We start from the raw sequence: 16,291 nt of genomic DNA on the forward strand, positions 1-16,291 counted from the left end.
TCCTTTTTAAATACTAACATCTAGGATTAATTTAATCCCACATTTTTTCCTGGATAACTTAAAGTTTTGGATGAATCACTCCGAAAAAAATACAAACATGTCCAAACCTCAGCCTAAATGTAAAATTGAACCAGAATTCAATAGGTTTGGATGAAAGCCTGCTCTTGGGCCCCCCTCAAAGTATACACTGAATCAATGTTGAATCTGTCTTAACAAGTCTGACAGCCCTGCTGCATTGCCTACTACCTTCAGATCTTCTGCGTTTGGGAGTTTCTTCTGCATGATATGTATCTGAAGCACCTCAAACCCAGACAAGCAAAAGGCCCAAGATTTAGACAGAATTAATCAGAGAATGGAAAAGGGATTATTACCAAAACCTGATGTTGCCAATTTGTAACTTGTTTTTCTTGCAGGTAAGACTTCTTGGTACCTTTCTTAACAAAGGGAAACATTTCCAAAGAATTTTGCACCTTACACTCCAAGACTTCTAACTGAAAAAGAGTTGAAAGCAGTCAGACCTCCCTAAGAGATGTCTTAGTAGGGAAAACCTGGAAGCAACCAGGAGTGACACGTATTCAATTGCAAGACACATCCACAAAACGAAGGAACTTGTAATTCTCCAAAGCTGAACTAGGACATCACATGACCAATGCTCTTCTAATTCCCAGTTTCTTGGAAATTCCCCAAATTTTCTCTCTGCTCTAAACCTGACTGGTTTGTTATGTACATACAGGAAAGTAATCCTAAATTCTTCTTAATTGTCCTTCTACCGATTTCCTTCAATATATAAAATGTGCGCTTGTTCACTATTTGAAGAAAGATCTGAGGAACCAAAAGCAGTTCTGTGTAGCATATAAAACTGTAGTATTGTAAGCAATATATGTATTATTCAGCTATAAATCAGCAGAAAAGCTTACACTTTCATTACACTAAAACAGAACCATCTGTAATGTCACCTAATAAGGATGAAAGGAGCACATTAACAACTCCTGTGAGTTCCAAAGGTGGAAGAGAGAGCGAAGTAAAGGTTGAAAAGACTTTTACAGTTTCAGTGAGAGGGAGATAATTCTTTTACTACAACCCGAGATTTAATTTTATAGAAAAAGGAAAAATTAATTGATCTGGGGATAGGAAGAGAAAACAAGTGTTAGAGAGAAGAGGAACACCTTCAAATTGCTCAGAAGTTATTTGAGTTGAACTACATTGTGTAATTCACCACCAAGAGTGATGTTTTAGTTACCTTGTAAACATCTGAATTTTTTTTTTTTTTTGGTGCTCCAGTAACAGTAGAAATTCCTATACTTCCTTTTGTTGAAGTTGGAACAGGTTCATCATATGGCTTCTGTCTTTCTTCTCCTGGACTGTTTCTGTTCTCACCGAGGGTCTCTTTCTCCTGCTTTTCATGAATTTTGCAGTCTCTGCTCCCAAGATATGTGTGTATCTTCCACCTCACTTCTTGATGGGAATCCTCTATCTCTGCCTTTCATCTCTCCTGCTTCTCACTATGGAAGACGTATTTTATTCCCTCTCTTCTTCCCACCCCTTAAGATGGGCTGTTATCTATCACTTACCCTATCCTGACAGACAGGCTGCAACCCTTACAAAGGTCAGACCCAGGGGTGAGGTTTGTGTCCATCTCTTCATCCTCGGTGAGATCTGAGAAGCTCACGGCTGTGCTGCTTTCTGAATTTCAGTGCAGTAAGCTGACATAGTAAAACAGGGGGGTAGAGGTAGGGAGGTCTAACAGCGGTAAGTAATCTGTTCTCCTGATGCAAGGCCCAAGCAGGGTAAAGTTAAGGAAGGCTGAGCTGCGATCCCTGTGTGCAGTAGTGTTCTGTAGCTCATTGTCTCTATTTTGGTTTGGTTCATGACAATTTTTATCAAATCCATGTCTATTTAGATATTTATGTCCCTGTGCATATGTTGTGATGAAATACACTGTTTTAATCAGGAGTTTCGGTTTGGTTTGTTGCATGCAGTGTCCTTGCCCTTAACCAAAATAAAAACCAGACTCAGCGCACACATACAGTGCAGGGAGAAAATGGATATAACCTTATGATAATATTTCATCTAATATAGTTGAAGTCAGTGGTACTCACTAGCATTGGGCCGTGGGCCAAAATTCAGCCCCAGAGCACTTTGGGGGTTGCCTAGAGTTGTCATCTTGGCTACCCTCCCCCTCTCCTCCTCCTCCTCTTCCCTCTGCTCCAGAGTCTGAACTAAGCAGTTTGGCAGAGAGGAGAATTAACTCTTGTAAGGGTGGGGAAGAATGTGGAGGTACCCACTCCAACAAGGCTGGGAGTCTTCCAGGCTGCATATTATTATTAGTAATAATAACAATTATTTTTAAGTTTAACATTTGGAAAAGGACTGGGGACAAGCGTAGGTTAGTGTTGCACAGTCTTTTGGAAATAGGGGAAAAATGTAGTCTTTGGCAAGGATAGCTCTGCAGTAAAGCAGAAATGCAGGGACACCAGCACCTGTTCTCAACATCACCACCTCCTTTACCACATTCAAAGCACCACTGATTTCACTAGCACTGAGGCATCAGCTCTGTTCCTGTGTGAGAAGCTGATTTTCTTACAGTGTTCATAGTTTTGTAATGCCCTTCATTACAGGACCTCAAATCCCTGTTCCCTAAAAAAGAGAGGGGAGCCCTCATAACAAGTCTTGGGAAGTACCAAGGAGGCCAACAGCATCCTGGCTTGTATCAGAAATAGTGTGGCCAGCAAGAGTAGGGGAGTGATTGTCCCCCTGTACTTGGCCCTTTTGAGGCTGCACCTCAAAGACTGTGTTCAGTTTTGGGTCCCTCACTACAGGAAGGACACTGAGGCACTGGAACATGCCCAGAAAAGGGAAATGAAGCTGGTGAAGGATCTAGACCACAAGTCTGATGAGGAATGGCTGAGGGAACTGGGGTTGTTTAGCCTGGAGAAGAGGAGGCTGAGGGGAGGCCTCTGCAAACTGCCTGACAGGAGGGCGTAGCCAGGTGTGTGTTGGTCTCTTCTCCCTGATAATGGGTGATAGGACAAGGGAAAATAGCCTCAAGTTGTGCCAGGGCAGGTTTAGGTTAGACATTAGGAAAAATTTTTTCGCCAAAAGGGTTGTCAAGCACTGGAATGGGCTGCCTAGGGAAGTGGTGGAGTCCACATCCCTGGAGGTATTTAAAAGACAGGTAGACCAGGTGCTTAGGACCATGGTTTAGTGGTGGACTTGGCAGCATTAGGTTTATGATTGGGGTCGATCTTAAAGATCGTTTCCAATGTAAATGATTCTGTGATTCTGTAAGTACCTCTGGGCAAGACACATGGGCATGCCTCCTCCAGAATTTCTAAACTTCCTTCGGTTTTTATTTTTATTCTGGCGTCTGAATGTAATGTTGGGGCACTGGACCCTAGTTCTGATGATCTCTTCAATGTAAATACAATATATTTCTTTTTTTCTTCTTCTGCCCCCTCATTCTTTCCCATCCTCTCCCTATTTGATACCTTGTCTTTTTTTTTTCACCCACATTATTCTATTGTCTTCTTTTTCCTCTACTTCAAATCTATATTCCATTCACCACATTCAGGTTCCCTCTGCTGTTATTCAAGTTTCACCTTATTTCTCTTCACCATGTAAGTTTTTCCATCACTTACAGCATCTCCCAGCCCAGTCTGCTGTCTTTGTTTTCAGCCAGAAAGCTTTGCGCTTTGCTGGGAGGATGTACCAGGCTCGCTCTATTGGAGAAACTGGGAAGAGACTTGTGTAAAAGATTTGTGTGAGAAGTCCTGCATTGCCTGCTGCATAGTGTGTCTCTACTCCTCACCAGACCACAGGGGCTGTGTCTTGAAAGCACTGGGCAGAGTGTGGAAGATGCTGCCTGCAGTCCCCAAGAGCGCCAGCCAGCAGTTTGCAGAGGGGGGATTGGTTTTCAGTCATTCAGTATTTTCAGAATTTCTGGACTGTGAAGTCCCCTGGGAAGGAACTGCATTTCCTGATGCTGGCCCATCAGGATGGGGCCAGAGCTTCAGCTGGGGCTTTGGTCCTGCTGCAGAGCAGCATCTTTAGTAAGAAAGGCTCAAACAGCTGGGCTCCTGAAAATTTTAAAAAGTCTTGATTTTTTTAAGGGTGGTCATTGTCATCTATATGCAGTGTAGTTCAACGAATGAGGAGGATATCACTGCTGCCAATTTAGAGACCCTATATGCCTGTTTGGGGGTATGTGGGGGAATTAAGACCTTGAAATGGGAATAAAACTTCTGGGAAGGAAAGTGGCTGCGTGGCAGCTTGTGCACAATAGCAGGGTGCTTTGCACTGCGGTGTGGCTTTAGGTGTGAAGTGGCTTTGACCCAGCAAGTGCTGGTTGCCCAGAGTGCGGGTGATTGGTTTGGAGGTTTTGCATTAGTAGAAGTTACAGTCCTACATCTCCTACAGTCCTACAACAGAAGTTACAGCCGCATCTCCATCCTCTCATTCCAGAATGGCATGCCGTTATACCAGTGGAATTACAGTGCACTCCAGACTTTAAACCCATAAATTGCTAATGCCAGACTGTTCCGATGAGCAGCTTTTTGATATCCTTTACATGTTAAAAAGTACTCAGGCCTGTTGACAAAGCAAAGAAATGGTGTCAAAAATAATTTTAAAACCTTTTGACCTGTAAGGTTTAAGAGAATTAGGCACAGATTCTTTGCTTTAAGCCTCTTGGTGACAAGAAATATGGTCCTATGCCAGCCAGTTTGATTGACAGTGGCGTTTGTAGTTTCAGCTGCTAATACAGTATGCTCCTTGTGTATTCCTAGTGTGTAAATATAGAAGACTATTTGTCACCTGGGTTGATGGATTATGCATAAGTGAGACAATGTGGTTAAGATTCTAAAGCATAAATGAAAAATCATAAACTTTACATAACTCATAAAGCAATGTTTAATACTCATGATGAAGTGTCCTTATTTTAATCAAGGGAAACTGTCAGACTTTCAAATAAGCAAAGATTATGCAGCTACTATGGTGGGTGTTGTTTTTTTTTAATAGCTGTGTGCTACTAACCTGCATCATTGGATTTTTGACAACCGTAATAAAATGTATTGGAAAATTGATTAGTTTTAAGAGAGTCCTTACAGCCAGCTGCTTTTATTTCTAAATGTCATGTATTCACTCATTGTAGGCTCCATCCCTTCAAGTGGAATTCTTGGCTGAAAATAAACCTTTGCATAGGTACAAAAGCACTCTTGTTTCACATTCTTCAATTAGTTTTCAGCATTTTCATGTGTATTTGCATAAGTTTATTTTTCCTGAAAGCTTTCCCACCAAAGATAGCTGGCTATTTCCTCATTTCCCACTATGCCGTAATTACAACTTATTTGTGCTTTTGAGATGTTGTAAATTTCTAATAATACAGACATGGCTTTGCAATTGCTATTTTTCAGAAAATACCAGCTTTTTTCAAGAAAAAGCGTGTGGTTATGTTACTGATTTTTTGGACAGAGAAAAGAGAATTTGCCATGAAAAGTGCGTTATCACCTCTTGAAATATGCAGTAAAGTTGGCATTTTCAGCATGCTACTCTTATCTTTATTTGCTGATAGAGAGAATATCCAGATATTTTTTTTTTAGCTTTAAGGGAAAGGATATGGTTAGGTTCATATTACTCAGCATTTAATAAGTACAAAGTACAAGGAAAAGGGGACATAGCCCAATACTTTAACATATAAAAGATTTTAAGGAAAGCACTCTTCGTAATCTAAATGAATAAAATGAATATAACTAAAAGTCGAAATCTGCATCTGTTTTAATCTCACTTTTAATACCATAAAAATCTGACTCCTGAAGTCCTTTTCCAGACTGAACTGTCCTGCTGACCTGTGGGGTTTCGTTACGAGCAAGAGGTGCAGGATTCGTCCCTAAGCTGGTATGCTGTTTATGATCCGCTCTGAAGCCGTTTGCTTCTTGAGGCCACATCCTGTTCTTTTTCTGTGTGCTGAGTCCCAGCAGATGTCGATGGCAATTTCATGCATGTTTTGAGATGAGGCTGTGGCCCTTCAGTATTATTTTGCTCTACAGAGATACTGTAGCAGAGTGTTTGCTTTGTGATTAGATTCTACATTTTTTTTTTTTTTATAATGCGATGAACTGTGTGGGGCTGACTGCTGGTATTTAATGAAAAAAGCCCAGACTCAGAAGTCGCTGAAGTAGATATGATCACAGATATCAGCATGATTAGGAAAATTTTATTTGGTTTTAACAATGCGGCATTCGATGAGGGGCATTTTATTGTTTGTTCTGTTAGCTCATTTATTTGCCTTGTGAGTATAGAATCCAGCTTCTGGACCAAAACCTGCCCACAGCTGAAGGGAGATGTATTCTCAGATGAAATGTTTTAAAATGTTAGTTATCTTCTGTGGATTATTTTAACTAGCTACAATAGCCTCTTTCATATACTTGAGTCTCTGTTGTAGTCTAGACTGGAGTGTCCAATTGCCGCATTACTTGCGTGTCAGTTTGTGCATTTCTCACCTGTTCAGTGAAATGCTAGAAAGTCATTTGCAAACATGGTTTAGAAGACAAAGGTTACATTCACTGCATAGTTTATTAATACCATGCACCTATAGTTTGAGAATATACATTTAATAAATATTCTGACACAGGAAAAAATGTGCAGAATATTGCTATAGTAAGACTAGGCCATAAATAATAATAATAAACTTTTTAAAAGGGAAGATGACTAGCCTGTGTTACTTTTGGTGTGGATGTTAGTTTTCAGTTTTTAGTACTATGCCCCAAGCAGTTGGGCTTATGGATGCTATGGACCAGACCTATTTGTGTTCTGTAGATAAAATCACTTAAGAGAGGAATAAACTGCCTGGTTATAGTTTTGTAGAGGAGCAGCTGTCCTTAACTTTTTTCTTATTCTGTCCTTTGAATTTGAAGAGGTTATTCAAAGACTTGGAGGCTGAGAAGAGACTATTTAAATAAGGTTCCTTGGGATCCTAGCTGTGGTAGGTCATTATATTTTGTCACTTCACTACATGTGTATAGCTCCATACCTTTTCAGGTTGTCTACTTCAGTTTAAAAAAAAACCCCACTTTATCTAGGCTGTGTGGGAAGGTGCCAAGAGATAACTGCCATTAGCTGACTACCAGTTCTACTTAAAAAAAAAAAGTGACTTTGCTCTCACTTCAATTTGTTTGCCTTCAGCATCCAGATGTGTATTTTTATTATACTTTTCAGACCTTAATACCTTCCTAGAGTGGAAAAAAAAGGCTGGCGGTCGCTCACCCTATTGTTTATTCTTGGGGAACCTGCACTGTTGGAGGAGTTCTTCCTCAGTATGTACAATATTTTAAGATCAATTTTGTCAAACTTGCAAAGGCAAGTTCATCTCCCTGCACATGTAAAACAAGAACCCACTGGTTCATGTTTCTGCAGGCTGGTGCTTAGGAGCATATGTCAAGTTGCCTGTCCATTATAGCTTCCTCCAGCAACCTCAAAGACTATGAGAGCAGCAGCTGCACTTCAACACTTCTTTATCATGGCTCCATTCCCCCTTTTATAGTTGTTATCATCTGTTTTATTTTTCTTAAGCAAAAATTTCTCGGAGACTAAGAAAGATCCTAACGCATTTCTCTTTTCTAAAAAAATAAATAAAAAATTCCACTATTCTGCTTTTTGCACATCTGCTGGTAGAATATAAAGATCAAAATACAACGCATCCTTTGAAATGACATTAAAATGTTATACCTAGAGCAGCTGCAAAGTGTAATCATAATCTGCAGTCTAATTTTTCAAGTTCAAAACCCATAGCTCAGGATACAAGGCTGCGTATTGGCAAGCAATAGCTAAAAATAAGGTAGTAAACTAGAATTCTTGTTTTGTGTGGCAAACGAACAGAAACATTAATAGTTCGTGTCCATGTTTGTCATCCTGTTTACAGCTTTTCACTTTTTCAATTAGAATTTAAAAATGCTAGCAAATGGAAGCAGATGTGGAGTTAACCATTTAAGGCTTTCCAAGTCTTGCCAAATTCTGGCTTGATTCTGTAAGGAAGACTGCACCTTCAACTGCTGTATTTTGGGGGGGTGAGACTTATGCTAAGAGAAAAGCTGGGGAGGCAACTTGGTTGATAAAGGTGAACTGATGTGCCATGCCGTGACTTTTTTTCCATGCTGTAAAAACTGGTGCTAGAATCACATTGATGTTGCAGTAACCTTTACTTTGATGCACAATACTCTGTTTACATTGAAAGATTGAGGGATGTAGTTTTTTCCTTACAACTCTTGCCTCTTGTGATATTTGTGATATGCTTTAGGTTGTGCAAATTCCTGAAATTGATTTGAATAATAGGTAATAGATTGACTTGATTTGGTGGTTGTTGTTGTTGAGGTCAGTGTGGTTTGGTGATCAAAGAAAAGTTGGGGCATTTATCTGCTTAACTTTTTTGAGGTCGCCTTTAATGAAACAGTTTCTGAAGTGAAGGGGAAGTGAATAGAAATAGGAAGTCATTAATTTCTGATGTTGCATAGTTACACCAAGACTTTGAGTTATGTCAAAATTAACATTGTACACTAATTGCAAATGTCAGTCTGTCAAGCTGTGGGGGTTTTTTTTTGTATTTTTTTACCACTTGGCCTCATAATAAAGTCAGTTTCTAGCTCTCAAAGGTTCAGTACTGCTAATCCCAAATACTGGATTATCCTGGGCAGCTTTATTGAAAAAAATGTACCTCTAAGAGAGAAGAATGGAATCATGGAGAAATGAACTCACTCATGTTACAGATGGGCTGAATGTTGTACTTCATGTTTAGTAAGTGAAAACAAAAGCTTCTCTCCTTTCCCATGTGCAAAATCTGTCCTGAGTCTATGATAATGTAGGGAATCTGTCCACATGCTTGTTATCAATCCCTGTTGACAACTATGATGCTGCAGTATCAGCAGCGTAATCCCTCGATATTTGGCAGAGTAGGGTTAAATATCTCATGTAAACTGTCGTTTACCTTTTGTGTCCCCCATTTGAATGGGACCACCTTGAAATTGAACTCTGACGAAATCAGCCATATCTGGAGGAAGACAAGGAAATCTCCAAATAGAACATCTAAAAAAAGGGGTGAATTTGCTGTATGTTCCAGCCAGCTGAGCAGGAAAGTGAAGGGATCAGGACTCACTGAGGATGAGGGAAACTGGCTGCACAGAATGGAGAGAGGTACAATTCAAAGAGAAGGTGGGCTGTGGGAACAGAAATCTGGCTGCCCGTCTATGTTCTGGTTTTGTGATAGGTGATGTAACAAGTACTTACTTTTTTTAGATGTCAGTCTTTGCAGTGGACTGTTGTGTGCCCTTAAAAAAATAACTGCACATCTAGGGAATGCATAAGGTTGAATAGCTGTAAAAAGATGTGCTTATATCAACACATAATTACATGAATGTAATTATGTTCCATTTTGCCAAGAGCCCTGCTGGCATGTTTTGCAGGCAAAGGCTTTCTATCAGGAGGCCAGTGCGGGAAAAGCTGCTGTGGCCTAAACCAGCTCAGGGGCTTGTGAGCACGCGTGTTCGGAGACCGACTGTCGAGTACGATGGCCTGCATGGTGTCCTGTGTAGGAAAGCCCTGCACGGGCTGTGAGATGATGTGGTGTTCTATAGAAACCCTGCTTTTAAGCTGGCTTCAGATGGCAAAATAAGTGACATCATCGTACCACGAAGAAAATAAATGTTTGCTACTTATTTCTGTCATATGGTATGTGCATTTCTTTCCCTCATGTTTGCATGCAGTTTATTATGCAATTGCTTTCTTCAAGGAAGTAAAAATATTGAGTAAGCATTGGGAAAGAAAAAAAAGTTGACTGTTCTTTTTTCTGATAGAAAAAAAATAAATGCAGAATACATTAATTGTTGATCGTTAACATTTTCTTTCTAAGAGCTCTTTTCTTAGATAGCTTTTATCTGGGCAATAGGTATAAAACCTAATGCAGTAACTTGTTAAAATATATTAAAGTAAAAAAAAAAAAAACAAACCAGAGCCTTCCTACTGCTGTGTTTAGAACCCTACTTTATCTCAGACAACTGTAAGTGCTGTGCCATGTGGAGGACATGGAGCTTTTGAAAGGAAGGTATTTCCTCGTTATATTAATAATTTTTCCATTTAGAACATCCAGCTACTCTCAAGCTTCTAACAGCAAAGTAAAAGAATACCTTGCACCCGCTGACTAATTTTAGCTAATGCAAACCAAACATTTCCCTCTTCAACCAAATGACCTTGTGGTTGCTTGAAACAGCGCATAGGCTGCTCGGAGGTGTTGATCCTGGCGGGGGGTGATTTCACGGGCCTCTGCTGATGTCCCAAGGCAGGTGATGTTGCTCACAGACCCAGAAGCCAGGCAGTCAAGGAGATCATCTAGGCCGTGAACTTGAACCATCCTGATGGAAACGGAGGGGAGAGCCCCAAAAGCCAGAGGTGGTTTGAAATGAGCTTTTGGTTGTAAAACTGTCCCTGAGCTGGATCAACCTGCTTCTTTGTGTTCATAACATTGAAGTGGGGGAGTTACGCAGATTTTGGAGCAGGATGGGGGAGGTGTGCTTCACAGCCTGGGAAACACCAGCAATACAGACTGGTGAGCTTTAAGTTTAAAATTACTCACCCCTGCTCGCTGCTGAATTTGCTTTACTGGAAGCAGTGCAAGGAAGCAGGAGGGCAGTACTAGGATGAGCAGCTCCTTGCTGCTCCTGTAGCTGCTGAGCTGTGTGCAGGTGCCCCCTGTGTTGAGCTCTAGCAGATGCTGGTGGTCCTTCCCCTGTGCAGCTTTCAGGGTGCCCTGTCTGCCAGCCAATTTCAGCTGGTTTGACCCTATTCTGCAGTGGGAGAATGGGCGGGAAGAAGGACATAGCTTTTCCCCATGGCGTTGATTGACATGAATGTTGTGTGTGTACCCTGTTTTGACGAACAGTGAAGATTACCTTCATGTTTCTACCATTCACCTGGCTGCAATTCTTTTAAAGTAGCAGTGCTCCCTCTCCTAAAAAAACCCAAAAAAACAAAACCCCAACTACCTATTAGTATTGATAATCTTATATAAGTCTTAATTGAATAACACTAACCTAAGAACAAATTTCTGGATAGTTTGTTTACTACTGAGATTCTGAGGTTCACAATTCTGGAGGGCAGAAGGGACCATTAATTACACACACTGTGTGAGATGGAGACAGTGCTTTTCCCTGGTGGTTCTTGCAGCTGGTTCAGTAACTTGTGACTGAATTAGCTGAGCATGGTTTTTGAATGTGTAGAAGAAATCTTTTATTGATCAGAGGAGGAATGACTACTGTAGTTGTATGTTCTAGTGCAAAGCAGCACCTGATGTGGAATAACAGCCAGCTAAATAGGTAAATGGATGCAAGGAAGAGAGGAGGATCTCTGGGACATTGAAATTCTGCCAAAGCTAGTCTTCCAGTGGGAATGAAGACCACATATGCGGGCAGAAGAAAAACCCTGCTATAAACATTTCCCTCAGCATATATTGAGGAAAGGAATATTTTATGTCTTCCTAGAGCTGGTGTAGTGTAATTGAGGGTACAGCAGAAGATCGGGAAGGCCAGAGCCAAGCTGCTTTGGCAGAGCTGTTGTAGGAAAATGTGCAAATATCTATTGTTAATCCTGTTACTGAAGGATGCCGTTGCATTGGCTAGAAGAGGCATTAAACATATTCCTCGCACAGCTCGCCAGTGGATCTCCTTCCCACTCTGTAAAAACTTCAGAATATTACGACCTCATTCTTCTGTTTGTGTTTATGTGTGATGGACAGGGCTGCTAACGCTACCTATGCTTAAGGTTGCTTAACGCTTTCAGCCAGAAGGTCATGTTTTTAACTGTCTATGTTAACTCTGCCAAAGCTTAAGTAGTTTAGGCTGAGATTTTCCAGATGGGTGTCTTCATTCGGGGGGTGGGGTGGGTGGGTGGATTTCGACCAAGCTTAAATCACTGTACTTCTCAGAATGAGCTGACAGAAAATGACATTTTTTTGTTCATATTACAAAGGGAAAATGTCCTGCATCTTGCTTCACTGGAAAAAAAAAAAGCAAAAGCAACCTTACAATCTATGCTTTTCCACTTGAAGTTTGGCAGGCAGCATTTGATCTTACTTTTGGGGGGAGGAGAGAGGAGAAATAAATGATAAAGTAATGAAAGACTGCACCTTAGAATAGAGATAAGCATTGTAATGTCTGTGTCTTATGAGACTAATTTAATTTGCACAGAAAACCTTAACTCTGGTGTTTTCCTGCATCTTTAAATGCTTGACTTTGCAAGCTTAATGTCATTTTAATGTATTTTAAAATGTGATTCATAAGACTTTGTTAAAAAAGTGAACTAAGCAAAGCTCCATCAAGGGATATCATTTTGGCACCTATGTTTTCCACCTGCTCTGCCAAAATCTTTGGATCCCTTATTCTTCCACTAGAGTAAATGGAACAATGGATAGTGGCTGTCATCGTGCATTGGCATCTCGACAGAGCCAGGTCAGGTACACTTTGCAAGTGGATATTATAGCTCTTCCTTAAAACCACAGGGCTCCTGAGATGCAGACTTCTTAAGCTTTAACCTTTCTTTCCTTTTCTGAGCTACCATGCTTTAATGTTCTTCAGTTTATTCTTTTTCCAAAAGAACTTCAGGGTAAAAATCATCATAGAAGGAAGCTTCAAGAAAGCCTGGTGTCAGGAAGTAAGTTTTATTCCTTCCTCACTCACAGCATGTTAATTTGACTAATCTTCATGTTTTTGTGCCTCCTTTTCTTCATGAATATAAGGAAAAAAAACTAATGATGGTTGAGCAAAATAATTAGAATCATAGAATCATTTAGTTGGAAAAGACCTTTAGGATCACCAAAGCCAACCGTACCTGTCCACCGCTAAACCATGTCCCGAAGCACCACATTTACACCTCTTTGAATACCTCCAGGGATGGGGACTTGACCACTTCCCTGGGCAGCCGGTTCCAGAGCCTGATAACCCTTTCAGTGAAGAAATTTTTCATAATATCTAATCTAAACCTCCCCTGGTGCAACTTGGGCATTTCCTCTTGTCCTAAATTATTTTGCTATGTTTGAACTCTGGTAGTGGAGGTGAAGCAGGTTGGGTGTATGCGTAAGAGGGTGTATCGGGGAAACTAAAGGAGAACCACAGGAGAAGGTCTGTGCCCCTGGAGAAAAGGATTACTTATCCTAGTGAGGGAATTTCTCAGCTGAACTACAGCTCATACCGTGGCAGTGTTCTTTGCGCTAGTGAATATCTGAAGGACAGTCACTCTCCCATGTCAAGAAATACTGTTTTGTCTTGTATAATAGTGAGAATTTTAAAATCATTACTCTCCAGTAACAGAGGCTTTAGACCTGGTAAGGTGACAAGAAAAGCACAGTAAGAAGACAAGGCAGCAGTTTTCATTTTTGACTAAGCTATTGGGACTCTTATAAAATTGGGTTGCTATCTTGAGTCTTATTTTCTGAATATTATTTTTGGAAGTACAGTATGGTTATTTCACTTTTTAAAGACTGTGATGGAGAACGCACAGCAGTCTGCAGGCTTATCAGTTTGATCTAGAGTTTTTGCCAGAGTATGCTTGAAATATTCTTGATTTCTCTCCCCTGTTTTTTCTTCTTATCATCCTTCCCATGTGTCTGGACTGTAGAGACCGGAAAGTAAGTAGAATTGCAAGAGAAATGAACTTATCCCATTAAATTTTTTTAATAGAGTAATGCGGAACAGTTTTTGAACAAATAATAGGTCACTGGTTTTATTGGAAGATACTTAGCTGGAAAATATATCAAGGTGAGAAGTGCTTTATTCTTCATGTACCTCTGTGTGTGTGTGTGTATGTGAACTCTGATTCTGTCTCTTAACTGCGCTCTCTTAAAAAGAAATTAAGTCTGCTTCGGAGCTTTTCAACTACTTCACCTAAGTTTAACCTAAATCCAAACTGTAAGCAGTCTGGGTTAAAGACTACATTGCTGCTGTTTGTCTGTGCAACACCTGGTAAAGCATAAATGAAAAATTGCTCTAATAAGAAACCTGGAGTGTTACTTTATTTACTCTGTGAGAAAGGTAAATTTCTCATTTAATCCTGGATATCAAAGGTTTGTAACATCAGTGCATATTTGAATTTCCTTTCATTTTTCATGAATTCTGTCTTGCTGGCCATGTTTGGTGTGGGGGGCTGGACCAGATGACCTCCAGAGGCCCCTTCCAGCCTGATTTATTCTATGGTCCTTCACTTCCATCTACTAACGCCACAAAATCATGCTTCAAACCTTCAGCTTAAGAATTCCTTATTTAGTATAATCATACATAGTTCAACATCCCTTCTTTTTGGGTTTGCAGTGGCTTTAATTGATGTGACTATATCAGCTGTAGACGTAAAAATATGCAGGTAACATAGTGGAAAAAGTTTCTTTTGGGTTCCCAAGTTTTGACTGTGCTAATAATCCCCTCCTCAGTGCTACAGATGAGGGGGTGCTGCGTTGTTTAAAAGACCGTGACTTTCTCTGCTCTGAACTCTGGAAAACCCCACAGAAAACTGTGGGAAAGATATAGCTATACAGGCTGTAGGAGGGTCCTCAAGACTTTTCTTTACAAATATGGGGCCAAAGCTGTTAAACTAAACCTGTTGTTTTACAGCCCAAGGTGACTTCACAGCTGTCACCCAGAGCAAGTTATGGGCTGTGAATGATTACCTGCTGCTCACGGCAAACGGTTTTCTACCCAGATTCTTGGCCTTGCTGGTTACAGTTGCAGCCTTAGTAGAATGGGAAGCAAATCAAACAGAGATATCAAGTCTGGCTAATCTATTTTCATAAAGATATGTGATACAAAGTGCTAGAATGAAGATTACTAGTATTTTAAAGAAAAATAAATTGGATAATTTGCATATATTAATATTATCTATTACAAGGGTATTTGATATATTTTTTTATGGTAGATTAACTCCATATCCTGGTATGACTCAAGTAGAAAGGTAGGAAGCTTTTTCCAGGCTCATACTCTGAGCTGGCCCATGACCTAGAAGGGCTAAGACAGGGAGAACAGTGTGAAGCCAGAGCATCCCAGCCTTACCTTTATATTTTTTTAATTTTCTTTTTCACCAAACCTCTCCCCTCCGTCCCTTAAATAAGCTAGCTCTCTGTTAGCTGCTTTTATTTTTACAGAAAGAGTATTAGAAGTAGATAGTGTGATACCAAATAGCTGTTATCACTGGGTTAACTGGGTTCAGAGGTACTTTCTGTGGGATTCTCTGAGCACAAGAAGACTATCATTGTTTGTCCTGATCCCACTCAAATGTTTTGCAATGAAATATGTGGGGTTTGGCCTTCACTCAACAAAGCACTTATGCATTTGTTTAACCCTGAAGTAAGCTAACATCACCTGGAATCAATTGCATTGCTTATATGTGTGAAATAAAGCACACCTTGTTGAGTCATGACAGGCTCTGTTCTTACTGAGGAAATATTGTAGAGCCAAACTGATAGTTGATTTTTTCCCCTCCTCCTGTTACTTGCTAAAAGAAGAGCTGGTAGAAGATCATGTTCTTTACCTTGTACTTCCATCTGCCTGATAACTGTCATTATTCTGGAACTGGTCTGGGGACATTGTTGGCTTCTCTGTACCTGTTTGCTACTATCTTTCGGTTTTAAGCTCTTTGGGGGCAGCACTGTCTTTTTATAGCACGACTATGCATACAATGTCAATCTCCAGGGGCATACAGTCCTGATTAGGGCTCATTGATGGAATTCTATTATTCTAGGAATAAGATAGACACTGTTCTGCTTTTAGGCTGCATCTTCTTTCTGCCTCCTTTTTTTTTTTTTTTTTTTTTTTTTTTTTTTTTTTTTTTTTTTTTTTTTTTTTTTTTTTGCATGTATGTAGCCTTCTCCCAGGTCTCGAAGGGAGCACTAGGAGTAGATATGCACTTGGGAAGGATTTTCTTCTCTGGCTGCAAAGAGGGGTGAGTTCTCACTGGCTCTGCTTCAGTGTGCTCAGAGTGAGGTGCAGAAGGGCATGTTCATATATGAATATACTTTCAAACACCTATGCAAGGGCTGTTCTCAGTCTACCCTTGCTACAGACTGAGGCAGGTGAGGAGTTTCTAAAACACAGAGGTTGCTCCTCTCAAAGCGCACAACTTTTCTGTGTGCTTTCTGGTGCAAGAGTTAACAGTAGATTAAATCTTTTTTACTGTTATTCCTGCAATTTGATTGCAAGTACATTTGTGGAGCCAGTTGGCATATGTAATAAAATCTGATTGATTGATTGAACAGTTAATCCTTGAAAGCTTC

Source organism: Egretta garzetta, unplaced genomic scaffold (genome assembly GCF_000687185.1).
Source record: "Egretta garzetta isolate BGI_Z169 unplaced genomic scaffold, ASM68718v1 scaffold41, whole genome shotgun sequence".
Taxonomy (NCBI): domain Eukaryota; kingdom Metazoa; phylum Chordata; class Aves; order Pelecaniformes; family Ardeidae; genus Egretta; species Egretta garzetta.